The following is a 27,127-nucleotide window of genomic DNA, read 5'->3' as shown; positions in this document are numbered from 1 at the left end:
CCTTCTGGCCTAAAATTGTACGAGTCTTCCAGTTCTACGTTTGTGTTTGTTTTGGGGAAGGACTGTTTAATTTAGTTTATTTTTTTACTTTCTGGGTGGGAGTGTTTGTTAGATGGAGGTTAGAAAAAACAAGGAAGAGAAAGGAGACATTATATTTAGTGGGTTTGTTTGTGTATGTGTATTACATACACATAATAGAGATGCTGCATATAAACCATGTGATAGTTCTATAAAGTGAGTAAGGGCTTTGTCCCATTGGTTATCATATATCTTCCATCTGAGTGGCTCCACTAAAAATAGAGTGGTTTGTGACAAATATTCATTGATCTCAGTGAATATTTATTCAATTGGCAACATGTGCAGTTATAGGCACTACAATGGACTGAGTGGAGGAAACAGTTTTATCTTCATTCAGTGGGAACCTGCTGCAGCAGGGGTAAAATACATGGGCTTTGAGTTCGAACAGTGAGGGCCAAACATTTGTAGTTTGGTTTCATTCAGAAAATCACTGACACACCCAGGAGGGGCCGGGAAATACCAGCTGCTTCCTATGAGGCATAAATCTCCTCTTAAGTGCAGGAGCCAGCTTTGCAACATAGCGTGGAAAATGAAGTCAATTCTGTGAAGATCTTTGCATCAAGCTGAAGTTTCTGACTGCAGCTCCAGAGTGAAATCCTGGCCTCATTGGGTATGTCCACACAGCAAAGGAAGACCTGTGGCTGGCGGGTGACAGCTGACAGGCTAACAGTGCTTGGGCTGTGGGGCTATTTCATTGCTATGTATACTTCTGGGCTCAGGACCCTGTGTGGAGGAAAAGTCCCAGAACTTGGGCTGCAGCCAAGCCCAGAAGACTACACAGCAGTGAAACAGCCCAAGCCCCAAGCTGGCTGTCACAGGCCAGCCACAGGTGGCTAGTTGCTGTGTAGACATACTCAATGAAGTCAATGGCAAAACTGTCAATGATTTCACTAGAGTCGGGATTTCAGCCCAGGTGTCTGCAGCAGACAATGGTGGCAGTGGTTGAAAGACATTAAACAGACATGGTTTTGCCTGCAGTTAGGTCTCAGAAACAACTCCACGTGTTGTCATTATAATCAACACATTGATAATGTTACACTTTTCATTTAGATTTGCAGATGTAGCAAGAATATAAGGGTTGCCTAATTCAGAGCTGGTTAATTTTTATTTTATTTGTATTTTTTGTAACCTACTCAATACATTTTCCACCTAAAGAGATACATGGGCCTTGAACCAAGGAAAGTTTTGGAAGTAAAGTCACTGAAAGTCATATGTGCATAACCAAACTTAATAGATTTTTATTTGGCCTATATTCCTATAACATACCTCTGCAAAAGTCATTGCAGGATTGGTGCCGTGGGTCCTAATTCAGAAAAGCATTTAAACAAATACTTTAATCATATGCTTAAATCCATCACAATTAAGAGACTTGCTGAAATGAGGCAATAGGAACCGATCCTGCAAAGATTTACATATATATTTAACTTTATGCACAGGGAGTTGTTCCAATTGTCTTTAGTGGGGCTACTCATGTACGCATGCATAAGTCTTTCTCAGATCAAAGACTAAGTGAACAGGCTGTACGTTAAAGCAACCTAGATTGTTTTGTTTGATCTAATCCAATAGATTCCCCCCCCCCCACCCTCCACACCCCAAGCTAATCCATTTCTCATCCTGTCATGGCATATTTTTTTTTCTCTGATGCTTGACCAAAAGAACATGAAACTAATTTATTTCCATAACAATGACTTTTCCTAAATACAAATGGCGCTTTGTTCCAGAGAGTTCAAAGCAAATACGATATTTTTTTAATGCCACAAACATGTATTTCCTCATCCTCAGAAGGACAAAAATAAGACAGCATGTCAATTAAAAGCACAGATTTCTCCCCTGGAATCATAGTTGGCTCCCTTATACTATCATCTATCTATCTCCATACTTCCATCCAAAGATCTTAAAGCCCTGACCAATATCAGTAGGTGAGGTGTGATTACGTCCTGCTGATTGGCTAACAATTTTGTACATCCTGTGATTTGTATTACTCCATCTCAACCCCACTTCTTCCACCACTCCACTTGTTACACATTTGACACACACTTTGGAGCAGGGACGGTCACATATGGTATGTTTGCATGGGACCTAGTGCAATTGGGCTCCAAAACTGTTGACTTCTAAGTGTCACTGCAATGTAAATGTTAAACCACACTATCCTGGTAAGGTAGGTAAGTGTTACACCTAGTTTAAATAGAGAGAAACTGGGGTAAATAGAGGTTAGGCAACTAGCCCAAGATCACCTGAGTTAGTGGCAAAAATAAATCTCCACTCTCCTGATTCCTAGTTCTCTTCCCTTGCCACTAGACTACTCTTCAGCCACAGGCCTCTGCCAGAGACAGGATATGGGGCAAGATGGATAATGGTCTGACCCCCTATGGCAGCTCTTAAGTTCATCTTCCGAATCTAAGTTTCCTTCTTCTGGGGCAAAAAGAAATGTGTGGATGTGATAGGATGTGATAGGATCACCAAAGTGTCCTCAAGGAACCATTGTCCTTGTCCCAAAAACCCAACAGAATTTCTGGAAATTTAGCTCAAAGTTATTTCAGGACTGAATTATGAGGAGGACACTGCCAAAGATCAGGAGTGAGTCAGAGAGACATATTGGTGTAGGCCCCATACTGGACTAATAAAGGGTTGTGAGGTTAAAGTGCCCCCAATCTGTCTGAAGGAAATGCTATTGGTCGTATAAAAATTGATGTATAAAAATAATATAGCACTAGGAACAGGCAAGGAAATAGAACTGGTGGAAACTTCCCAGATTTTGAATCGGATGAAAAAAATTGTCACATATCTTAATCAAAAACTGTAAACTTGGGGGAATTTCTACCAGCTCTAGCAAGGAACTTTTTATACATAAAGAAACAAATGGTCCCTAACAAGCTTGCAATCTCCATAGAACAAGACACATGTGAGAGAAGACACTGGGCAACCATTCGGCAGAGGGAGAGTGCATGAGACCAGCACAGCAGTAATTGCTTGAAGAGATGATTTTTGAGGAGAACAGAGAGGGGTGCTCAGCAGGTCAGGACATGGAGTATCCATTCTATGGCTGGGCAACATTTCTGGGGCAAAACTTTTTCGAAAAATGCGGATTTAGTAACAACCATTTTATGAATTCATGTCTATTTTGCTGACTTGCTTGTTTAGGAAAAAAACGGAAATATTCAAAGTATTTTTGTTTTGATACTTTTGAAATGAAACTTTTAACTTTTCAGTTGAACCAAATCTTTGTCTCCAATGTCCTTCCATTTTGTTTTTTTAAAAAGTCAAAAATGGTCAAAATGAACAAAAATGAAGCAATTTTTTTGAAACAAAACATTTAGTTCAACTCAAACCAAACTTTGTTCGACTTTTCAATTTACCCAAAATGTTTTTCGATCTTAACTAAAATGATTGGATAAATGTAAAGTAATACGCATTGGAAAAAATAAGCCCAACTATACATACAATATGAAGAGGGCTAATTTAGCTACAACTAATCAGGAGAAAGATCTTGGAGTCATCATGGATAGTTCTCTGAAGACGTCCACACAGTGTGCAACAGCAGTCAAAAAAGCAAACGGGATGTTAGGAATCATTAAAATGGGATAGAGAATAAGACAGAGAATATCTTATTGCCCTTATATAAATCCACGGTACGCCCACATCTTGAATACTGCATACAGATGTGGTCCCCTCATCTCAAAAAAGATATACTGGCATTAGCAAAGGTTCAGAAAAGTTCAGATTAGGGGTTTGGAACTGGTCCTGTATGAGGAGAGATTAAAGAGGCTAGGACTTTTCAGCTTGGAAAAGAGGAGACTAAGGGGGGATATGATAGAGGTCTATAAAATCATGAGTGGTGTGGAGAAAGTGAATAAGGAAAAGTTATTTACTTGTTCCCATAATATAAGAACTAGGGGCCACCAGTGGGCAGCAGGTTTAAAACAAAAAGAAGTTCTTCTTCACACAACACACAGTCAACCTGTTGAACTCCTTGCCTGAGGAGGTTGTGAGGGCTAGCACTATAGCAGGGTTTAAAAGAGAACTGGATAAATTCATGGAGGATAAATCCATTAATGGCTATTAGCCAGGGTGGGCAAGAAATGGTGTCCCTAGCCTCTGTTTGTCAAAGGGTGGAGATGGATGGCAGGAGAGAGATCACTGATACCTGTTAGGTTCTGGAGCACTTGGCATTGGCCACTGTCGTTAGACAGGATATTGGGCTAGATGGACCTTTGGTCTGACCCAGTGTGGCCACTCTTATGTTCTTATGATTGGGTTTTGTTCACAATTTTTGAAAATGCCAACACACCACACAACTCGTTATTCGCCCAGGTCACGCTCCATGTGCAGGTGGTAACCTCATGGACATTACAGAGGCAAGAGGGAGAACAGGAGGCATAAGGAACAGCAAGGCAAGATGTAAGAGTGGTATAGGGGAGTAAGTAAGAGTGGTATGGGGAAAATAAAAGCAGAGATATAGGGAGTGGAAAGGTGTTTTTGGGATGAGGCGCTAAAGGAGGTCTATGGATCCACCCGAAGTGTGGGCTGGTGTGGCCTGAGAGGGAGAGAATGAGGAAATAAGGTTTTTACTCCAAGCTACTTGCATTTTTAGCAACAAAAGTTTGATTCCAGCTGGCCTAAGAAAACAAAAAAAAAAGTTAAAAAATGTGCAGTAGTATTCTGAAAAATATTACTTTTAAAAATGCCAATTTTTGACATTTAATCCACCTTTTATGTGTGTTTGTGTGCAGTTTTAAAAAAAATCTGACATTTTTTGTCATTTTGGTGGGATGGGGAGTTTCCATCAAAACCCAAATTTTTCAACTAAAAAATTCACTGAAATAGCAAAATAGGGTAAAATTTGACTATCTTTAGTTCTGAGCCTGTTCTGTGATTGCAGAGCAATAATGGGGAACCCTCATATTCTCTTGGGTTTTCTAGTTTTATTTTGAATATTTTGAACAGGCTCAGTAATCCCCTTCAAGACAAACAGACACAAAAGCTATAGGCCTGGTTTCTCAGCTGGTATAAATCACTGTAACTATACTGACAGGTTTCAGAGGAACAGCCGTGTTAGTCTGTATTCGCAAAAAGAAAAGGAGTACTTGTGGCACCTTAGAGACTAACCAATTTATTTGAGCATGAGCTTTCGTGAGCCACAGCTCACTTCATCACATCTGATGAAGTGAGCTGTGGCTCACGAAAGCTCATGCTCAAATAAATTGGTTAGTCTCTAAGGTGCCACAAGTACTCCTTTTCTTTTTGTGTAACTATACTGATACCAATGAAGATGTGCTGATTGACTCAGCTCAAGATCTCACCCGAGCGAAACTAGAAGCCAACCTGTCTGTGCTCCCCCACATCCTCAGTAGAATATAGCGCATAGCTCCTGTATTTTGTGGCTGAGTACTATGGTGATTGTTGCAATGCAGATTAGATTAGGGAGAATAATAGGAAAGATGGAGAGAAAGGAGATGACAGGCAGACAGATATGAAAACACTCAGTCTCTCTCTACTATGAGGCTTAATTAATGTTCAGAAAGATTTTTGAGATCCCTGGATAAAAGAGGCAGTCTATGGCCAGAACATGCTTTCACCTGCTTTATCATTATTACGTATTTGTATTATTGCAGCATCTAGGAACCCTAGTTTTGACCAGGGCTGCATTGTACCAGGCACTGTACAAACATAGATGATCCCTGCCCCAAAGAGCTTACCATCCAGATAGACCAGGCAGGCACAGGTTAGGCAGAATGAACAATGTAACTGAGGCAAGTATCTTGCTAGTTCCCTGATTTTTTTTTGGTGAGGGTGAGGTGTGACGGGAAGGGTCAGCTAAATGGGAAGGGAAGTGTCCAAAGGGGAAGGGCAGCAGAGAAGAAGGTTAGAGGGCCAGGCATAGAGTGAACCTGAGTGTATTAACTGAATAGCAGTTTCCTAAGCACTTGAAAACCAAACATTTGTTCCTTTCTAATACTGGGGGTTGTTTTCCCTCATTAAATACAATTTAAATAATAATAAGGGAGCCTTTTTTTTCCCACCTACAAATTTTTTCTTCTTCCCTGCAACAAATATAAATGCCTCAGGGTGATAAGAGGATTGAACCCTGCATGGTGTTTTGCTTAGTTAGAATGTTCCCAAAAATGACTTCCACGGGCGATGGGGAGGTGTAAATGAATGTTGCAGTAAATTGGTTCCTGTTGTGGGGCCAACAACAGAGCAGGCAATCCTCTGACTGTGGAGGGTTACCGCAATGTGCGTGCCATCTGGCAAAATGATTCAGTCCCCTTTGGTCTCCGTAGGGATACAGTGTGTTGGCTGATTTTTCATGGGCCTGAATCCTACATTTAATACGGTATCCTGAGATCAAGTGAAAATAAAGACCCTAGCTATCCCTGAATGCCATTAAGGAAATAAAAGTAGGAAGAGGTTGGAGGTGGTATATGGAGACTTGTAGGTCCAAATCCAACTGAAGGACAAGATTGTACCTTTAGTCACAGCAGCCCTGAGCAAGCTGAGGTGGCATTGTGATTCTGAGGCACCATTCCTTCACTGCTTGCTTCAGCAGGAAGGGTATTAATTTGCTGCTGGCCTACGCCAGCTACACTGGCCAGTGGGTGAAGATGTTGGAGCCAGGACTCTGCCCATTCCCTGTCCGCCTGCTCTGAATGAGGTGTAAATGATCAGTCAGTGCCTTCTTACTTCTATGCACTAGGTGAAAACTTTAGAATGCCCAAGCATAGGATGTAAGAGGAGTTTTTACTCATCCTTGAATGGGCCCATAGGCTAAGTCACTATCTAGCCCTAAGTCAAGTAAATAAAGTCATTACCATATCCTACTTGTAAGGAGTTGAACTGGGGACACCAATTGGACAAAAATCACCCATCCAAAGTGGACACCTAGCCCCCTTGATGGGAGACTTAGCAGAGGAAAAACCCAGGACCAAGAATTATAATCATTGTCATTTATTATTTGTATGACAAGTGCAAAATCATGTCACAGAGCGTTTGATGCTGTATAACAAAGAAGAGAGTCCCTGCCCCCAGAGAGCTCACAGTCTAGATATCAGACCAGTAAACAAAGCAGTGGGAGAGAGGAAAGAGTGTCCAGAGCTGAGCAGAAAAATGGTGGGCTTAGATAGCTGTTTGCCCAGCCAATGGGGCTGCAGATACTGACCCATCATCATGTGAGGCCATTTGAGCTGATGGCATGGCAAGGAAGAATCTTGTGGTGTAGATAAATAGATAAGTTCAGTTACCAGGGCTGTCAATCTGGTGCATTGCATCAACGTTAATTTACCCAAAAGAAAAAAAGGGAGGGGAAAAAACACCAAATGTACTCCTTACAAGTTGTTCTATGGGGGATGGAAATGCAAGCAGCATGAATTTAAGGCTAAAGCACAGGGGATAATTTCCAGCATGAACAAACAGAAGATTTACAGCTGAGGTGCAGTCTCAAAGTGACTTTACAAAAGCTTTCTCCCCATCCCATCTCTCTCCCCCTCTCTGCAGCCTCCTTGAGATCTCATGTATCATTGTTTTGTGCACACCACTTTCCATGAGAGGAGTTTAATGGCATTATAAAAGTCACATTGTGCACAAATTGGGAACTTCAGCGCCTCGGAACTGCTCTGATGCATACACACTTTCAAAGTTTTCAAAGCAGAAATGTAGAAGGCACTTCAAGGCACAAAAACAGCCTTGGCTAAATTACTTCCTATTAGTATGTCACATATTTCTTATATACGACTGTGGTTTCATGAAGTGGCAGCCGTGCTTGACAATAAAACTTTGCACTCTTTTTTATTTATATTTTTCCTGATTTTTTTTATTCCTTCCTACGTTATATAATGTCTGATACTAACCCACACATATTTCTGCTACCAGTGAGACCAGTGCTGCTTGCTTTGCTTACCAATAAGCTGCGCAGTTCTCTCGAATCAACCTAAGAAATAAGATGTCTGAAATGTTAAGTTGTTATAACAGTTGACAGTTATCACAGAGAGCAGAAGGAATCAAGAACAATTTAACACGCATGAAGGTTCTAACTCCCATGACCCTTTAACGTTAAAGGTGAAGACCCCTGAGAGAAAAAAATGTATCCAAAACCACATTTGTGGCCTGTGTAAATTACACCTTAAATCAGTGAGTCTCAGTCTTTTCCCTAACATGACCACCCCAATGCAACAGAAAAAAAATCACAACTTTTCTCCCATTTATATGGAAATAGAAGGTAGTTTTGACCCCCTGAAACCTGTTTTCAATTTTTCCCGCTCCCCATTTCATCATGACCCCAAGCTGAAAACCCATGCTTTAGTTTATTGAAAGGAAGAATCCAATTTGCTGCTTACTATCGTTTTACTTCCTATGCGTTGGTTGGACTTTGAAATTAGAACGGTTAGTTTTTACTTTGTGTTCACAGTCAGTTTCCACTTCTTGGTTCTCAGTTATGTACACAGTGCTCTGTGGTTGAGTTCAAGATGTTATACTGAGATATTTAAATTCTCAAACCCTGTGTGCTTTTCAATGTTCTCTCTCTAGCTTTCAGTTTCATGGAGTGGGGAAATTATTTACATTGTTAGAGAACATTTTTGTATCATACTACATTTTGAACCTAAATTAAGGCTGAAGGGCCTATATCCTTATATGTTAGCATATAAAAAGCTAATGAGCCTATGACAAGGAAACTATGCATACATCATCACCCTTTGGAATAACGAGTTAAGACGAGAAATTAGCCAACTTGCAGTGGTCTAAAACTGTAAAAAATGTACTATATTTCCAAGGGGAAAAAAAGACACTTGTACAAATCCTGATCTTTATCATCCTCAAAAGCTTTATTTCTCCAGGGTTTTTTTGACAGCATATGCAATAAAGAATATAACGTTTGTGATGAACATAAATTGCTAGAAGCATCCTATTATAATATGGTCGTGTCAGCTATTACAAAGTTCATGGGGAAAAGGAATACATGCAATAAAGGACATGGTGGAAAGTGTTGTTCCGAAATATCACAATTGTAAATCCTTGCTGGCTTGTGTGGGTGTGTGCGGCCTGCCGTGCCTGATCAAAAAGATATAGGTTTGTTGATGGATCTATTATATAGTCTGTCCCTTTAGCTCAAACTGTAACTCCTGATGCCCTTAGCCCTGGACATCCGCAATTCAATTCTGGTATCAACCAAGCTGTTATAAAAGATCTGTTTCTTTTATCTCTGAAAGCACAGATGAATCCAGCAGGACCACAATGGAACCTGTAGCTCAACCTGACCACAGTAAACATTGTATCCAAAAGGGGATCTACATTAGAAGGGTATAACCCATCCACAGTCTTTGAAGTCAAATCAAATTCCTCATCCTGCAAACTACACATCACAGATCAGGGGCCCAGTTTAAATCTGGACAAGACAACTAGTTGAAGTCCTAAGGTAACCCTTTTTTGCCCCCACAGTAAGGGGTTCCCCAGTGGTAAAGAGTTAGAATGATTATAACGGCCTGGATAAGTCACTTGCTCCTTTCTAGTTAGCAAGTATTTTAATCTTGTGGTTTTCCTGGTTTTCCCTTTTTTCTTATTCCTGCAGAGGTAGTACATCCTAACACAGAGAACAATGCAGGCCACACACCCAACCCTTACCTTTGTAAGTATTAGGCGAGGTAGCATAATCATAGTATGGAATAAGGAGTGATTTGATCAGAAAAAGACTTATGTTGGTCACCTTAGTTATTATGGAAAAATATACCATAAACATAAAACAATAATATCAATCTTGTTTTTATGTTCATGCACACAGACAAAGAAAAGGAAACATGGTAAATTTGGGCTCAGTTTACGTAGATGGATAATAAGACTTTCAATTATTATTGCATTATTTGTAAGTACGTGGATGAAAAATTGGGTGACAATATGCAAAATATATTTTCTGCATATTATAATATTTAGTAATGTCATTTGATTTTTTATATGTTTCATTAAATTGTTTTGTGGCTTTATTATCTACCCAGATGCACAGCTCAGAAATACAATTATTCAGATTTAGAAGCAATAAAATTTGGCATGCATTTACTTGTATTCAGAATTCCTGCATGTTAAAGAGAAATTACTGCATTCTCCCCACATAGCTCTATTCTCATGCCTTTGCTGAACCATTCATTAGATGGAGCACATTATAGAAAATACACCATTTATGTTAAGGAGCCCTCTGATAACAGATGTATTTGTACAAAGCAAATATTTCAATATATCATAGCCTTTTGATCATGACTGTAATAGAGGCAAACCTATACACATTTTCTGTAATGCATATCACTGTTATATGGCTATTGAGAAAAAAATGAGTGCTATATATTATGTGTTGTAAGGAAAGGTACCTGCAGCCATAGTTGCAGCTGTTGACAATGCTTTGAAAACATTATTGAAAGCAATACAAATTGTTCTGCTTTATAATGAATGTCTCAAATCCGCTTTTAAAAACGTATCTCCCAGTAGAAGCACAGGGAGTTTTCCAATGGCCATTTTCAGCATGTCCTTTCAGCTGGTTCCGGGAATCAAGTTCTCAAACATATACACACAAAGGGGCCAATCCTGTCCTAACCCCTCAGTAGTTGTGATCAGTCCAGTGGCAAGTGTAGGGAATGTGTATGTCCAGGGAGAGGGAAGGATGTACAGAGCTGGAACAGAGATGTCTGTGGATCTGAGGATCCCCGACCCTATTAGCGTGGAGGACTGCATCGTGGCCAATGGATCCACACCAGGGCCTGCAGTAATGGCCACAGGATGTCATCTGAGGGGAAAGGATCACACCTAGTGTGGAGCATCTTTGCTTAAAGACCATGTGGGCTTTGTAGCAGGGATAGGATTTAGCCCTAAATATTTGCAAGCACTCACACAAATACTGTAAACACACAGAAGTTACTACATTTCACTTCTCTCCCTGCTTGCACAATCTGAGTGCATCCCACTCACTAACACATTTATCCTTACAACACCCCTGTGACGTAGGGCAGTGGTACTATCCCCATTTTGCAGACAGGGTGCTGGACCAGAGGAACTTGACCCAATTGATCTGGGAAGTCAATGGCAGAGTTAGGGATTGAACTCATGTGACTTGGGTACCAGTCTACTTCCTTAACCATAAGCCCATCTTTCCAGAAGAGTTGGTGGAGCCTAAATTCTACTCTGCTTTACACTAGTGTCACTCCATTGAATAATGCCAGTTTAAGAAAGAGAGCAGAATTTGGTCTCTGAGCAACAGCATGAATTATTTAAACACATCCGAGCAATTTCTTCAAAATGAATAATTCTTCTGCATCTGGTGTAAGTCCATTGACTTCAACAGCTTTCCTCCTTATTTACTCCAGTCTGAGGGCAGAAACTGTGGGCCTTAATAGTTGAATCAACAAGTTATATGAAGTTTTGGGGTGGTTTTTTTTTTAACCAAAAGAAAAGCTCTGAGCTCATATTCAGTAGAGTCAGACCAACTTCATGTTGCAGTGTGACATTTAAACAGATTGTAGAGGAATAAGAGCTTCCAGATTTCCAATGTGAGCACTTCTCTACTGATGTATTCTGTCTTTCAGAGATCGCAGCTGCCTTTTGATGTAAGTGTTCACCGCGTTCCATCCACCCTATTTTATTCTCCATCAGGAAAGAAATGTTAGTCATCACCCTATCAGCTATATAAAAAATGGCTAAAATAAATACAGGGCCTAGTATATATCAGCGGGTGTTATTCTTGTTGTAAGTCAAAAGAATACCATTGCCACCAAGTTTGTTCCAACCCATCTTGTAATATTGCTTGCATGCTGAGCACTACAGCTGGGATTTTCAAAGAGGGAGAGGGGCTTAAACATGGAGTTATCCCCCATAACTTGGAATAGAATGGGGTCTAAGAGTGCATATGGCATTTTTCAGCCTACTCACTGGTTCTTGCCCTGTGCCGTGTTTGTACTCCCCCGACCCTGCAAGGGGTGGTGTGACAGTGATAATTTAAATGAACACGACTTATGAGGAGAGGCTGAGGGAACTAGGATTGTTTAGTCTGCGGAAGAAAAGAATGAGGGGGGATTTGATAGTTGCTTTCAACTACCTGAAAGGGGGTTCCAAAGAGGATGGATCTAGACTGTTCTCAGTGCTAGCAGATGACAGAATGAGGAGTAATGGTCTCAAGTTGCAGTGGGGGAGGTTTAGTTTGGATATTAGGAAAAACTTTTTCACTAGAAGGGTGGTGAATCACTGGAATGTGTTACCTAGGGAGGTGTTGGAATCTCCTTCCTTAGAAGTTTTTAAGGTCAGACTTGACAAAGCCCTTGCTGGGATGATTTAGTTGGGGATTGGTCCCGCTTTGAGCAGGGGGTTGGACTAGATGACCTCCTGAGGTCCCTTCCAACCCTGATCTTCTATGATTCTATGATTCTATGATACTATGACTAGCTGCCTTTCCAAACGACAAGCATTAATTCAACCATGCATTGTTGGAACTAGGCTGGGTGCAATTGCAAACGTTGACTGCATTTTTGTGACATACACCCCCTGCCTTTCCAGCCTCATCATTATTTTTCAACTGACTATAGGGGGAAGGGGTAGCTCAGTGATTTGAGCATTGGCCTGCTAAACCCAGGGTTGTGAGTTCAATCCTTGACGGGGCCATTTGGGATCTGGGGCCAAAATTGGGGATTGGTCCTGCTTTGAACAGGGGGTTGGACTAGATGACCTCCTGAGATCCCTTCCAACCCTGATATTCCATGACCAGCTCTATCATTAATCGGTCTATCTATTTCAAAATGTGAATGAAATTTTACATTTTCAGAAGAAAAAAATAAGCAGAGATGAAAACTTTGCAAATACCTCCCACCCCCTCAACACACACACACACACACACTTTTCCTCTCGCCAACTCCAATTCTTTATCTAGTAAACAGTGTTACGGCAGTGTCCTGGGAAGGTAGGGCTGCACACTACTCTGAAAATGCTCCATCAGAGCTTTATCCTGATCTCTTGAGGTAGGAATTCCACAGGCTGTTCCACCTCAAACACTGTGCCCTAGGATCTGTCATCTGCAGCATCTGTGGAGCACAGCTGTCTTCTCTGTGGGCTAGGGATGGAGAGTCAGTCTCAAACACAAACAGGTCATAGCCTTCTCTGGCTCTCATAGACCAGGACTTTTAATTGGATGTGGAAACATATGGGAAGGCAGTGGAGAGTACACATCTTAAGTGTGTTTTAAACCCATCAGGTCTGCTCTTGTCTTGTCCCTCTAGGAGGTGTGATCTAGAAGGAAGAGCCCAGACAGCTGAGGGGCAAAGGTAGATTGAGGCATCTTTGTCCTTTCTGGTTTGGGGGTTGTTCTGATGCTTGAATGACGTACATTAGAGCAGCCAGTAATTAGTGTTCAAGCACTACTGCCACCCCAAACAGGATCCAGGGCCTAGGCTTGGAAGTTGACCAGCTGAGGCCTGAAGCTGTGTGTTCAATGGAGGAATATCCTAGTAATAAACTAATGGCCGCTACACTGGAATTTCCTGTTACTTTTTTGCAGCTTGTGACATTATTGACATGAACTGGGATCATATAGATCATTGTTGCAACCAAGTGGCACCAAATCTTGTAGTGGCACCAAATCTTCTATAAAGGGGGTCAAATAAGGTATCTAAGACAAGGTTAGGGTTTGCTGGTTATGATTTTGCTATCTGTATGCATGTATCATTTTTATATTTTAAGTTATAAGTATTGGCTCAATACTGTCTGTAGTTCAAACTTGTGCTATGCTTCTGGGTGACACCCCAGACAAGTTGGTATCAGCTCTGCCTAGCCTGCTTGATGGCCCATTAGGGACACTCAGCTATACAACTGACCCATTGAAAGAAGGCAGATACATCCAGCGACTCAGCAAGGTATGCAGGGACATGCCAATGGACAGAACTCTGAGGGTTTTCCATGCCATGTGCTGGACAGCTTGTCTTTGGGGCAAAGAAAGTAGAGACCACATGGCAAGAGACTATAAAAAGCTGCTGCAGCTCCTCCATCTTGTCTTCAATCCTGCTTCTTACCTCTGGAGGGATTTTGCTACAAACGGAAGCTCTGCACAAAGGACTGATGACCCATCCCAGCTGGGGATGTACTCCAGAGACTTGATTTGAACCTGCAGCTTATTCCATCACTGCTACAAGCCTGAACCAAGAACTTTGCCATCACTGTATGTAATTGATTCCATTTAACCAATTCTAGCTCTCATTTATATCTTTTTTCCTTTTATGAATAAACCTTTAGAGTCTAAATGATTGGCAACAGCGTGATTCGTGGGTAAGATCTAATTTGTATATTGATCTGGGTCTGGGGCTTGGTCCTTTGAGATCGAGAGAACCTTTTTTCTTTTACTGGGGTATTGGTTTTCATAACCATTTGTCCCCATAACAAGTGGCACTGGTGGTGATACTGGGAAACTGGAGTGTCTAAGGGACTTACTTGTGTGACTTGTCGTTAGCCAGTGGGGTGAGACCAAAGTCCTCTCTGTCTGGCTGGTTTGGTTTGCCTTAGAGGTGGAAAAACCCCAGCCTTGGGCCGTAACTGCCCTGCTTTAAGCAATTTGTCCTGAATTGGCACTCTCAGTGGGGTCCCACCAGAACCAGCATCGTTTCACAGCTGTAGATGGATTTCCCTAAAAAATAAAATACAGTTGGACTCAGAGTTCCAAATTTTGCAAAAAGAAAAGGAGGACATGTGGCACCTTAGAGACTAACAAATTTATTTGAGGATAAGCTTTCATGAGCTACAGCTCACTTCATCAGATGCATTCAGTGAGCTGTAGCTCACGAAAGCTTATGCTCAAATAAATTGGTTAGTCTCTAAGGTGCCACAAGTACTCCTTTTCTTTTTGCGAATACAGACTAACACGGCTGCTACTCTGAAAATAGTTCCAAATTTCTATTTTATCCCCCCCACCTTCTGAATTTTTGACATCTCTTAAAAGTTCTTCCTTGTATACGCAGCAAGCCAAAGTAGGGAGACAAAACAGTGACAGGGTAGCTACGTTCCCCTTGTTTTATCTCTATGCATCTAAGACAGGATTGTTTTGCAGTTTCCAGAGCTACCTCACTGTTCTTAGCATTGAGCTTTGAAGCTTTAGAGTCCTCACAATTGCGAATGTCAAAGCACTATGAACAGGAAATGGTGACTCTGGAGATTTGGGAGCTTTGTTCTCTGAGTTCCCTGTTTGAAGCTAGTCCCTGGTAGGTAGCAATCAATTATTACTATTTCATAGTTGCTTGGTGCTCTACATGAAGTGAGTTAGAGGAGGGACATGATAGGCCTCAGATATATAAAAGATTGTTATAAAGAGGACAGAGATCAATTGTTCTCCATGTCCACCAAGGGTAGGACAAGAAGGAATCAGCTGAATTTTCAGCAATGGAGATTTAATATTAGGAAAAAAACTTCTAACTCTATGTCCTCTTAAGCACTGGAACCTAGGGAAGTTGTGGCATTCCCATCAGTGGAGGTTCATAAGAACAGATTAGACAGACACCCAGGTAAACTTAATTCTGCTTCAGCAGGGGCGTGTGGAGGGTGGACTAGATGATCTCTTGAGGTCTCTACCAGCCCTACATTTCTATGATTCTGTGTCAGGTCAATCAGTTGCACCAATGGGCTCTCTGTTGGCAGTCTCACCATTTAAGACTGAGGGGCCACTTCCCAGATCAAAACTCTACTTCTTGCTCTTCTCATGTGACTTTAGGGGAAACAATCAGGGAAGGTCACAAAATCCAATGCCACGATACTTTTGTGCCATGAATAGAACTGGGAGATTTTTTTTTCAACTAATTCACCAAAAATGCATTTGGTGGCACTGAAAATCTTCACGAATTTGGTGAATAATTTTGGCTGAAAAAAACCCTGAACACAAAACTTTTGGAAATGTCCTCACAGTTCATTTAGAAAGTGCCAAAAATACCCAGGAAACCTTTATTCAGCCATGTCCTAATTTGTGAGTGGTCAATTTGGCAGCCTTCATAATGTCATCTTAATGCAGGCTTTTTTCCCCCAAGTATAATCCTAAACTTATTAAAAAGTAAACTGAAAATGAGAGATGTGGCATCAGACTGAGACCCACTTGGGTCCTTAGCAGCTGTAGTAGGTAGAGCTTCTCCTTTTAGGGGATTACTGTAGGGGGATGGGACACTTTGCCAGTGGGTTTTCCATATAGGAATATGCTCTAGTGGGCACAGACTCTTCTGCCTCTCTGCTCCCCTAAGCATAATCCTTTGTGCTTCATCCCCACCTTTCCCTGTCCCAGTCCCAATCCTGCCTCTTCCCCATCCTAAACTCCTCACCCCAGTCTCACTTTCTTCATCTCTCAAGTCCCAACCTCTGCTAATCCCGACTCCAGTCTCTTCACCCAACACGTTCTGCTCTCATCCCTGCTGACTCCATGTCCCAATTCCAAGTCTCAATCCCAGTCCCAGTATCCTTGGCCAGCATTCTCTGTCTCCATCTGTGGCTCATAGTACTAGTCTCCTCATCCAGCCAGTCCTAGTCTCCCTACCCCATCACCCACTCACCATTTCCCTCTCCATCTGCCCCCTCCAGCCTCCAGGTCCAGCCTCCCTCCATCCCAGGCTCCTTGTTCCAATCTATTCCCACCACCCACTAAATTGGCTCTTGTCCCCTCTATATTTGAATCAGGCAGCGTTCTCCTCTATGCTGCCTGGGCCCAGAAGGTGGGTCACGGAGAGGACAGAAGGTATGTCTACACTGCAATTAAAAACCTACAGCTGGCCCATGCCAGCCGAGTCAGGTGAAGAGGCTTGGGCTAAGGGGTTATTTAATTATGGTGTAGCTGCTCAGGCTTGGGCCGCAGCCTGAGTTCTGGCGCCCTCCCACCTCTCCGGTTCCTAGAGCCTGGGCTCCAGTCCAAGCCCAAATGTCTACACCACAATGAAACAGCCCCATAGCCCAAGCCCTGCGAGCCTGAGTCAGCTGGCACCAGCCAGCTGCCAGTGTCTAATGACAGTGTAGACACACCCACAGAGACCGTCTCTCAGCTGTCAGTTCAGTTCTGCAGCAGCGCAGAGCTGTAGTCACAGGGAATGTTCCACTTAGCCCGGGGCTAGAACACGCCCACTATGGAGGAAACTTTGGGAAATTCAGGAGAAGGTTTCCTGTGCATTCTGGCACTGACTAAATGAACCATTAGGGATGTGCCTTTTGCTGTCCCGGTGAAAATCTGTCCACAGTTTGCCAAGTTATAAGCTGTTGAGTAACAGTTCCCACATGCTCAGTAGAGACAACTTAGATTCCCATGCCACCAATGGGCAGCCATGCAGTGCCCCATCCAAGGAGCACTGTGGAGATTAGATACCACAGGAAGTACTGCCCGAGGGAGCCAGAGGGACAGAACCCTGTGGCCTTCTGATTGGCCCATGTTCACTATTTAAAAGGAGGTTGGCCCAGGAAGTCGTCTGGGCAATCCCGCAGACTTCTGCTGTGATGCTGGATCTCACATTGCTTGCTGATCTCTAGCTTCTGACCCTGACTCCAGCCTGCTAACTACCTCAGGGCTCTGACCCCAATCTGACCCTGGCTCTTCCCTATTGATCCTGGCTCCAGTGATTATGCTGATCCCTGCCACCCCATGACTGTCCTTGTCTTAGTGACACCAGGGCAGCTGTGACTGCTAGGCCAGACTGCCTACACCCCAATCCCTTACAGTTCTTTGGGGGTGCAAACTAAAAAGTTCCTAGTTCACATTAACATTGACTCCTTCAACCAGGACTACATTAATGCAAACTAGGAACGTTTTAGTTTGTGCCCACATGGGGGAGTTACAGCCCTGGGGCACTCATGGCTATTCACACCCCTGTAATCCAAACTGTAGGGCAGCAAAGTCATAGACTGTGTCACTCACCCACGGAGCATGGGATTGAACCCAATGTTTCTCAGTTGCTGGCTAACGCCTCTCCATCCACTAATCTACAGGCACACTGAGACTGATGCACCCGTCCCATGCAGAGCCCAAATGCACTCGGTGGAGCTCCATGTGGATGCAGCAGTCTGCTTGCTGGTTGGACAATGTAAGACTGGGGCCCAAGGTTGCCATCTCTATCATGGGGAGGCTACTACCTCTGCATTGTAAACACAAATATCTGCAGAGCTAGGTCTAGATCCCTGGACCTACAGCTCCAAAACACAAGCTTCTACTAGCTCAGGGAATTAAAGGAAGGACTGTAAGCTGTCACCTAAGGAAAGACCATTACTATAAATAATTAATAATAGCAAAGAATGTCTATTCTAAGCTGCGACCAGCCAGTAGAGGGCAACATATTTATGCGCTAATAGGTACTGCTTGATCTTGCGTCCACTGAAATCAATGGTAACATGGCTCTCACTGACATCACTAAGTGCAGGATTGGGCTAGTAACTTCAGTTAGAATGAGAGGTGTTCGACACATTTCAACTTCTGGGATTTCAACAATATTTCAGATTGCAATATTTTTTATTATTTTTAAATTGACAAAACGTTCAACGTTTCCCCCCACATTTTTGACTTTTTGAAACTTTGAATTTTGAAATTCAGAAATAGAAAAAGGATTTTTGTCCCCCAAAGGTCAGCAAAATGTTGTTTGCTTGGTTTTGTTTCTAACTACCTCTAATTGAAATCAATGAGAACATGACTGGGCCCAAATTATCCACAACAAAAATCATTAATTACTTTGTTTAATTATAATCTATGCTCCTCAAATGTAGTGTGTGAGTTTTCAAGGAGACTTAGTTGTCTGTAAAGTTCCAAGGGATAGTAATAAGCTGTTTTTTTTCACCAGAAAGAGACCAAAAAATGTAAGACAAAAGTCAAAATTTCAAATCAGGGTCATTTTCTTTAATGACATGTTGCTGAAAAAAGTGCATTGGTGAATTTTCTTCAAACCGTATTAGAAGTTCAGTAACAATCTCTGTTGCTTTGAGAATAAATCTGGCATATTTTAGACCAAACAAAATTTTCAAGGCAAAATTATGCTGAAACCAGGCTTTAAATTATTTCAGTTAAACTTTGATGAAACTATTGAAGGTACAACTTCACTGAGAAAAATGTTTTTGGGGGTTTCTTTTTCTGCACTTGAGTTAACTAACATGTGGTAACTAACAAAAGGTAAACCTCTAGTGAAAAACAGGCAGCTGGTAGTTTTAACGTGGTATAGTAGGTTGAGGAGAAGACTATGGGTAGTCTGGGAAGAATTTTATTTTTATGGTTTTATAATTAGTATGTTTATTTTTAGGCATTATTTTTTTTCAATTTTCATCTATTTAAATTTTCACAGTTGCAGGAAATTATGGAGAAGGTCAGAAAATGGGGGAGTCAGACAATTATTTAATGACTCTAGATGCTCAGTTGCAAAATGTTGAAGTTTTATAGCTCTTAAAACACAAATTGTCAACATCACATGTCAAAATATGCCAAGTAAACACCCTTAACTCAAACTCTGTAAGTTCTCCAGCAACGTTTTTCTTACTTTGCCTATCTGAAATTTTGATTATTGTGGACGGAAATATTTATTATCAGCTTGTGTGTGCACAGTGAAATCGATGTGTACTTGCATTTACAAATACAAATCGAGTCCTTTCAAGTCTAACTAGGGGGGGACTTGGGTTTATGCAGATCTGCCTAGAGTTGACTAGGAATTTACCTTGTTTTAGTTCTTAGCTAATGTGAGTTCAGAACACACCTTTTCCTTCCAGGGAAGACAAGGCCTATCTCACCATAATATGCAGCCCCAGGGGATGGGAATATTGAGGATCATTGCTCTGCAACAAATGTGAAGGACATTAGCTAGTTACATGATGAGCCCTTTAGGGGGAGGGTGGTTAGGAGCAATTATTCACCCAGAGTATGGGCAGGGAAAGAAAACAAAACAGCCTGTTACAAATGATAAAATATCTTGCTAAAGTGGAGGCCTAATTTGGAAAATATTCATAAGGCTTCCTAGGCTGGGGTATTTGAGACAAAAATAGCACTCTTCTCGTCAATGATGTATAAGATTGCTTTAGAGAGACAAGACAGAACATACATAGTGAGACAGTGAGCGAAAACACTCTTAATTGTAGACGTGTTGCAGTTTAGGGAGTAGCAACTCCACTTGCACTGCTGAATTTTGTATCAATGCTTCCATGATCAGCACCGACCTGGCCTTTGGGGGCTGGTGAAGTTATAGCTTCAGGTCCTCCCTGAATGGTGAGAGCTAGAAATGCCAGGGTTAATCTCAGCTTCCATTTATAAAGTAGATCTCTAGCCCTCCTTGCAGAAGTAACCTTGAAAATATACACTGACCAATGGGGCTGACTATTTCCCATTTCCCATAAATCCTAAGTGGTTAGGATTTTCAAAGCCATTGGAGTCACACAAGTCCCACTAAAAGTCAATGGGATTTTTGCTTTTAAGTCACCTAAACCCTTTTGAAAATCCTACCCAATGAGTTATTCAGAGTCTCCTCTCACACGCCTCCAGAGAGAGGGAGCTGTTTGTAAATTGTCTTTGCCATGGGGCTTCCAGGTTTTGAGAAGACAGCAGATCAGACTGTAAATGTAGGAGGCAACGCCCTCTAGGCTTCTATAGATGGTACCATGGTCTCCACAATCACCCCTCACCTGGCTGTAACGAGCCAGGTCTTCCGCTTAGCAGCCAATATGACCTCCAGCTAGAGAGACAGATAGTGATAGAGACAGCAGTCTAGGGGGCTGACTGTGATATTGGAAGCAAGTGATTTTGGCAAGCTCTGACACTGACATCTTGATTGGCCTTTGTCAAGCCATTCAACTTTTCTGACTTCGGGCCCATCCAACCTCTAATGAAGTCAAGAGGTATCTTTGGGAGTCAGGTTAGGCCCAGAGTTTTCCCATCTCTACAATGGCAACAATAATGCCTGCCTCTTTGGGAGTGGGGGAAGGTGGTGCATGGCTGCGGTGATTAACTACATTTTGAAAATACTCAAATTCACCTTTCATTAGCTGGAGGCCTAGCAGCTCTCAGAATCCTGCCTGATGTGGTCAATGGCCCCTTTTTTCTAGATATGAAATGAGCCAGCTGCGTTCTGCTGTAACCCAGGCTCACCTTGCTAACCCTCCCCAGAATCCTCCAGCGTGCCCGATGTAGGACAATGTGATCAACTGCTGTGGCGCAATCAGCTGGTTGGGGTCTCTGATTCCCAAATCACTGCTCCCCCTGCTGGATCTGAGACAGGTAGCCCTGGGAGAGCAGGTGGTCGCAATTTCACAGCAGCAGTGGAGGAAGATAAAGGTGATCAGGACTGGTCTGTTAGAGGGTGGGTTGCCCCCAGGGGCTGGAGAGACTGGTGCTAAACCAACCTAGTTACAGAATGAGCCCCAGCTGAGAGGAATAAACAAATTCCCCAGAAAGCACAGAAGGTGGCTGCAGTACAGGGAGTGAGAGCCAGACTTAAGTGGTGATAAAGACCAGCTGGGGAAAGCTCTGGAGACAGAGAGAGAGAGACAGGGCCAGGGCCGGGGAGCTACCTAGCTGAGAGAGTAAGGCAAGCTCTCCAGGCAGGGAGAGACCCTGATTAAGCAGGGAAGAGCTGGACAGACCCAGCATGGAACTTAAGAGGCTGGGTAGGAGAAAGCGAGAAAGGTAGTGAGAAAGAGCTGCCACACCTCACCTGGCCATGGGGGTCACCTAGTAGTGAATGACTTCATGCTTCTTAGCATGTGCGCAACATGTCTCAGGTGGCAAGTGACAAGGATTCGTCACCGAATTTGGTCCGATGGTTGGATCATTCATTTCCCCAGCCTGGGCCGGGTGCTGACAAGGAGAGCAACATGAACAATGATCCGTGCCTCCCCAGTAAATTCACTGATATTGCCCAAATCACAAACCTAGCCCCCATCTTCTTCCCCCAGATTCCTCCACTCAGCCCCCTGTTTCACTGCCAGCACTCTGAAGGGACTCAAGCTACAAAGTCATACCTGGATGTTTCCATGCAGGGGTCTCGCCACAGAAGAAATATATTTCAAGCCCTCTCCCCGCAACCCTGTCAAAAATAAAACTGTGTTTTTCATTTAGTTATTATTTGTATTAGTGCCTGTAGGCCCCAGCCAAGGTCCAGGCTTCATTGTGCTAGGTTCTGTAGAAACACGTAGCAAGAGTGTCAGGAGCCTGCCACTGAGCCTGGTACTAGCTAGTTGACCTACAGTTGAACACCCCCAATTAGCAAGCCCCCTGACTGGCTGGGAGACATCACCAGACCTGCTCTTAAGTCTGGCAGCAGCAGCAGGCCAGGGCCGCTGGAACAGTTTTTATAGTGGGGGGTGCTGAGAGCCATTGGATCAAGCTGTAAATCCTGTATATGATGGAAACCACTTCAAGCCAGGGGTGCGGCATCAGCCCCTAGTTCCAGCACCTATGCATCAGGCCAGCAGCTACTCAGTGCTTATGTCTGCAGCTGCGATTCCTACTTGGCTCCCAGCCTTGCTCCTGCTCTGCTGCAGTCTGCTCCAGCCCAGTGTGGTTCCTAACCCTCAGCTCTGACACTTGGTTCCTGACTTTGCTGCTCCAGCCACTAGGCTTGACTACCCACACCCTGGTCCATGACAAAGAGTCCCTGTCACCAACAGCTTTCAGTCTAAATAGACAGGAATGAGGGAATGGTTATATTATCTCTATTTTATTGACGGTGAGTCAAGGCTCAGAGCAACTTGTCTGTGGTAGCTCAGGAGTTCGGCAGCAGAGCCAGGCTCTTCTCTATCCTAGCTCAGAGCCCTTAACTACACAATCAGTGTTTTCCTCTTACAAATTATGGACTAGTTAAAACTCATAGGAGACTCAAGCTTCAGATGATCCTCTTTATTCTTCTCTTTTAGCTCCAACCAGATTAATCTTGCTTTCCTATGTTCACGATAGCTTGCGTTGATTTCACAATGTAATCAATCCCTGGCTGCAAAGGTATAGAAATCAGATTGGTCAGCTAATTCAGCTTTGTGTGCCAGCCACTAGAGGGCAACATAACCACAACCATGGAAGCAGGTTTGATTCTCTCTGGGAGGGAACAAGGGCATCACACACAAGCCTGGCACTGTGCTACAATGGCAATGTGTACAAAGGATTGATGGGAAAATAAAGGCCCACACCCACTGAATTTGACAGCAAAATTGCCGCTGAAGGCCACAGAGTTGGACTGAGGATTAATTTTGTTCATTGGTCTCAATAGGAACAGGACTGAACGCTGCAAGGACATGTGCCATTGACAAAATATTGTTTTTTGAATGATCTGTGAAAGCATGTTGAACCCCTTGAGCAACACCCATTTTGTACCGGATCAACGGCCCCCTGAAGTCAAGGGGAGTCTTTCTATTAACTTCAGGGGGCTCTGGAACAGGTCCTAGGTGAACTCAAAGGACACCCCATTCCATTGCATTCCATACCTTTCAGTGGACAGTGAGAATAAGGCCATATCTTGGCTTTGTGGCATATTGGCCAAGGTTAACTCAATCACTCAGCTATGGAAACATACCAGGCCAAATTCTACTATTGGTGTAACTCCATGAACTTGCACAGCATTATGCCAGCAAAGAATATGGCCAACTATCATCAGCGTTTTAACCATTCTAAATATGGGTTCCTCAAAGGGCAAAAAATAACACAAGAAATTTCCAGGATGGCTTCCTCCCTCCCCCCCCCCCCCCCCCCGGGCCACCATTTTATTGTTAGCATAGTGTAAAAATAAATAAATAATTTTAAACACAAACAAAACGATGATGAACTAAGGACATGAAAATACAAACAAAAAAATTGAATTTGTATTTAAGATTGTGGCACAAGGTGACTGACAAGCTGGGCTACCCTGAGGTGAGGCCAGCACTCCCTCCTTCACGCCCACCATTGTCTATTAGTGGTAGTAGTATAATTCATATTGGGTCAAATTTTCAAAATTGTCTAAGGGGCTTAGGAACCGAAGTCCCATTTTCAAAAAGGGATTTAGGCACTTAAACTCTTAAGTCCAACTAATTTCCAATGAGACTTAGGCTCCTACAACTCATAGCTTCCAAGGCCAGAAGGGACCACTGTGATCGCCTAGCCTGACCTTGTCTATAACACAGGCCATAGACCTTCCCCAAAACAATTCTTAGAGCAGATCTTTTAGAAAAAACAAACAATCTTGAGTTATAATTTTTGCCAGTGTTGGAGAAACCGCCATGATCCTTGGCAAATTGTTAATTACCTTCTCTGCTAAAAACTGATGCTTTATCTCCAGTCTGAATCTGTCTGGCTCCAATTTCCAGCCACTGGACTGTGTTATACCTGTCTCTGCCACACTGAAGAGCCCATTATCAAATATGTGTTCCCCGTGTATGTATTTATAGACTGTAGTTGTCACCCCTTAACCTTCTCTTTGTTAAGCTGAATAGATAGATTCAAAGAGATCATTCACTCTAAGGCGTGTTTTCTAAGTCTTTAATTGTTCTTGTGGCTTCTCTGAACCCTCTCAAATTTATCAACATTCTTCTTAAATGGTGGACACCAGAACTGAACCCAGTATTCCAGCAGCAGTCATAACCGAGCCAAATACAAAGGTAAAATAACCTTTCTACTCCTACTCCAGGCTCTCCTTTTTGTGTAGCCAAGTTATGCCCAATTCTTATGTCACTTCTGAAAATGGGATATTACTAACACAATACAGGATTCAAGTTGTCCTAACTGTCCTGAACAGTGTGGGGAATGTCCTCACTTTCCCACTAGGAAAACCAAGAGGGTAAACATGTAGCTTGGTTATATATGAGGACTGACCAGTGAACAATATATACATTGGGGCTTTAGTATAGAATGCAGCAGCAAACTCAAGGAGTTGTCACAGGATGCAACAGCTGAGGAATGCCTATTATAAAGTGATTTTTATGAAGTCTCTGCAGTAGGCCATGAACTTTTAAAAAAAAGAAATACAGCAGATGGGGAAATTATAATAGCAGGTTCTACACCATCAGTGATTTTTTTTTCTCTTCTTTCTCATCAGCAATGAATCTGGTAGTGAAATCAGCAGAAAGGCAGTGCACAGGTCCAGTGCTGGCAAGAATGAAGTAGACCCTAGGGAAAGTCTAATTGGACAATAATTGTAGGTTATTATATACTATGCTCCAGTACAGTGGAAAGCTGGTCAGCTATTAGTGAGGTTGGAAGGAACAATCAAGAGGACAAGGATAAAGTTTAACATCTTCAAGGTACAGCTACTCGATGGCAAAGCTGTGGAACTGCGGGATGAGAACAGAGACCAGTGACATGGACAGAGAATGGTATCCTACACCTGAAAAGGGATTCACTGTTGAGGGAGGATGGCCACTGGAATTCTCTGATCACATGTTTGTGAGAGGCTGACATACTGTGGGGACTGAGGCCATAAAAGCACCTAAATAGATAGTGTGATGGTGGATCAGATTTTTTGCTGATGTAAATCAGCAGTAGCACCATGGAACTGATGGGAGTGACACTGATTTGCCCCAGCTGGAGGTCTGGCCCATTGCTTCCCCAAAGCCCGCTATGGTAATCACAATCAAGCAGCAAACAGGGGGGTTGTGTGAGGCAGCTCTCCAGGGGGAAGGAGGAGTGCTTGCTGCTTGACGGTAGTACATAGAGTGGTATATTTGGGGGGCCCTGTTCTGAGCCTAGCCATCTGGTAGGCAAGGCTGAGAGCTTCTTAGTGAGGTTTTGATCCCTAATCCCTTTAGGATCCATTAACGGTTAAGCAAGGGGCGGGCCTATTCAGGGACAACAGGAGTTTAAAAGGCCAGCTCCAAAACAACCAGAGGAACTAGCGAATAGGAGCAGCAAACGGGAATGTTGGTGGGGGAGAAGAGAGAGAGACAGATACACCTAAAACATTCTCTAACATAGGCCAATAACCTCTCCCCCCCCCCAAAAAAAAAAACCCTCAAACAACAAACAGAAATACCAAACACAAAAGCCGTGGGAGTAAAATCAATGCAGGCAGAAGTCCAGCAACATGTTGAGGGCTCTCCAGATTATTGCATTGAGTGCAGCATTTATGATTCCCTGTCTTGTGGGCAAGTGGCATCTTTTTGAATTCCATGCAAGGAGCTCCTGGCACTCAGAGACCGAGTATGGGCTCTGGCGATCAGCGTGGCTGAATTGGAGGAGCTAGGGGAGACAGAGAGGTACGTAGAGGAGACATACTGGGAGATAGTAGAGTGCTTCCAGCCCCCATCTGACAGCCTCTGTGCTGTTAAGGAGGATGAAAGTCTCAGGAGGATGAAACATCAGACTTTAGGAGAGGGAAATGCTCCCATAGTTGGGACCTTCCTTCCAAAATGATGTCATGGCATCCTCTCGCACTGAGGATACCTCTCTGGAGGAGGAAATCCCACTTTTTAGGAAGAGCCAGGTAACAATAACAAGAGATTTGAACATTAGAAAGGTAGATAGCTGGATTTGTGATGACTGGGAAAACTGCATGGCTAATTGCCTTCTGGGTGAGAAGGTTGCAGATCTCTCAAGACGTCTAGATAGACGCATGTGCAGTGCTTGGAAGGATCCAGTGGTCATGGTACATGTAGGTACCAATGAGATAGGGAAAGGTGGGAAAGAGGTCCCAGAGGCCAAAATTAGGCCACTAGGTAAGAGATTGAAGTCCAACCTCCATGGTAGCATTCTCTGAAATGCTTCCAGTTCCATGCAGAGGCCAGTTAGAGAGATTGCAGGGTCTCAAGAAGATGGTGTAGGGAAGAGGGTTTTAGGTTTATTTGAAGCTCTGGAACCTTTTGGAAAAGGAGGAGCCTAAACAGGAAGGATAGACTCCACCCAAACCAAAATGGAACCAGACTGTTGGCATGCAAATTTTAAAAGGTTTCAGAGGAGTTTCAGAGGGCTCAGATAAAGGTGACAGGTGCAGAGGAGCACACATCTGAGATAGAGACATCCCGTATGGGAGGGTCTATTAATGGGGCTTTTCTATATCCTAGTAAAGAGGCAAAGATAGAAGTTAATAAAGTACAGGTAGGAATTGAAGAGAAACAGTCAAATGAAAGAGTCTCATTCAATTATATCACACGAAGGCAGACAACT

The sequence above is a fragment of the Caretta caretta genome, chromosome 5 (assembly GCF_965140235.1).
Source record: "Caretta caretta isolate rCarCar2 chromosome 5, rCarCar1.hap1, whole genome shotgun sequence".
NCBI classification, from domain to species: domain Eukaryota; kingdom Metazoa; phylum Chordata; order Testudines; family Cheloniidae; genus Caretta; species Caretta caretta.
The sequence above is the reverse complement of the archived record's forward strand: the minus strand, read 5'-3'. Positions refer to the sequence as shown.